The 2,362-nt window shown below is 40.4% G+C and overlaps 1 long non-coding RNA gene across 1 annotated transcript; it reads right to left on the bottom strand.

Annotated features, from left to right (window-relative positions):
- Nucleotides 1-1,352: 1,352 nt before the first annotated feature.
- On the bottom strand, nt 1,353-2,114 carry LOC144827268 (uncharacterized). The gene is made up of 3 exons (XR_013610108.1): nt 1,855-2,114; nt 1,535-1,640; nt 1,353-1,432 (listed from the first exon to the last, which is right to left on the bottom strand). It is a non-coding gene; the product is annotated as an uncharacterized LOC144827268 (long non-coding RNA).
- Between the last annotated feature and the right edge of the window lie 248 nt (nt 2,115-2,362).

The raw sequence follows: 2,362 nt of genomic DNA on the forward strand, positions 1-2,362 counted from the left end.
AGTAGCATTGCCATATCAAGGTCACCTGGATGCTACGGAGACATACTATATATCCTTGCACGAGTTCTCATTTCCGTTGCGCCGCTCGACCTCCGGGGTGTGAGCTAAACGGCTGTGTGGTACAAATACGGAAAGCTAATGGATTTACCGGGCACCGAGGGGATAGATACTAATGCTTTGTTTGTACCACCTAATTTGCTGCAATAAAAATATATTTACAAAAAAAATCAAGCAATATATATTTTTTTAAATCTTTTCATTATACAGTTGTTCAGTATGCATTAAAGTATACAATTGTGAATAATAACATGACAATTCAATAGGGAGAGAAATCCACCATAGCAGTTCAGTTTCAGGCAATGACAACATCAACATATAGATCATTTGGATAGAGATGTAAGCATTGTAAAACATAAATGACTGCAATCCTTGTTAGAACCACCATCCCAACTCAATTGCCTAATCAGGTCCTTAAGTGTCCCTTTATTGGCTCCATGTGTCCCAGATTTTCTCATGCTTCTGAGAACAGCCCAACTGTGATACATCTACAGTTCAGCTTGTTGACACCAGCTTAGATCATTTTCCCAGTCTTGAACACTCAAGGGATCCACTTGCCCCACCCCATGCCTTTGAGACAATATGTTTTGCTACCCCTGCCACCAACTTTAACCATATTTTTGAACAGCATGGCCAGGTTTCCTGCCTCATTATACACAGCTTCAATACAATAGGGAGCAACAGAGGGAAGAAGCAGACTAGGTCGCCCTCCACTCAAAATTATAAATATCAACAATGAGACCTTGTCTGCTAAGGCAGTTATTTTCTTAACTTCATGAGTAGGACTTGGGAGTATATTTTCTTCCTCCACAACAACCCTTTACCTTTTATTGATATTGTCCCAACTCAGAGTAGCCTTAAATGTTTCATTTAAAAGAACCAACCTCTAAATCAACAGTCACTGTGTGCAAAAGAAATACCCCATACTGTCACAGGTGTATATATCACTCAAATGTGCACCGATGTGAAAAAATGTGAACAAACAAGGTAGCACCTAACCTGAGCAACACCCAAGGGGCCGACTGGTTAGTAATCACCAGTTATGCCCACGTTGCTCATTATCGGTTGCTACCCTGTCAAAACAAAAAATTGACATGCTAAATGTCCAGAAAAACAAGAAATAACGGTGAACATCTGTGTCAAAATAACAAAATTGAAACCTGTGCAGTTAAAGTTGAAATAAGTCACACAGTCACTTCGGAACCACTTTTATTCTTGGCTCATGTGCTTATTCAAGTTAAAACATACTACATGTGTGCAAACCACTTAATGATGGGCCGACATGTTTCATTGTCTGTCAACTGTTGCGGCAATTTCTTCAGGGCTCGAGGGCTTTGTCCACCTTTTCAGGACCCTTATTATGGACTCACAGTGACTGTTAAAAAAGGAGGAGGTTCATTAAAAGCACATCCAACCGGTACAGAATACACTATTTAATTTAATCAGTGTTTACTTGCACCCATACCAACATATTTACCGGGTAGTAGCCAGGCCCCTCGTACCAGCTAGCCACCGCATCACACAGGGACTATGAATTCATTAATACCCTGTTCCACCAACAAGACACTTATGCTGTCCATTTTCTGCAAAAATAAAAAGATATTGACAACTTCTTGAGAGACAGTTTATCATGCAATCCTTCATGAAAAAATCTGCCGATACCTTTGAATCTAAGCCAGTGATCAGCAAGCCCATTAAACATGACTCCCTGTTGTAACATCAATTCTTTAATAGTTTTTCACCCAACTATTCATGAGAATGTGCCAGAAATCTGCAAGCCTATTTAGCAAGACTCACTGTTGTAAAAACACTCGCTGCGCTTCCATTCATTACTTCATGTTTCGATCAGCTGTCTTAGATCTTCTATGAACCACAGCGTACCTCACCAAAATCTACTGCTTTCAGTTTGTGTGGAGAATCTATCTTCTGTAATTATAACAAAAACGCGTCAAAGTACGGGAAACCCTCTATTCTAATTTCAATTTAAATCATGGACTGGGGGTCTAACTTATTTTTCTAGACATCCTGGTGCAGCTTCTACACGCAACATTCTTAACGCGTCTATGTATATCCCAGCCTTGTCTCGTTCCTTCAATCAGTCCACCCGCTCACGCTTCATTTAAGTGAAGCGCGGGCGTGTTGAAGGCAATCATCATTTCCTGTCACATGATGGGCCACAACCAGCGCCATCTTGGAGTGGTGCCGGTAAGGAAACCAAAATCAGTACATCCCTTTTCCAGTACTGATTTCATCAGTTCCTATTTCAAAGCTATATGTGTAATGAACATTTTGTGCAATATCTGGA

Source organism: Lissotriton helveticus, chromosome 4_1 (genome assembly GCF_964261635.1).
Source record: "Lissotriton helveticus chromosome 4_1, aLisHel1.1, whole genome shotgun sequence".
NCBI lineage: Eukaryota > Metazoa > Chordata > Amphibia > Caudata > Salamandridae > Lissotriton > Lissotriton helveticus.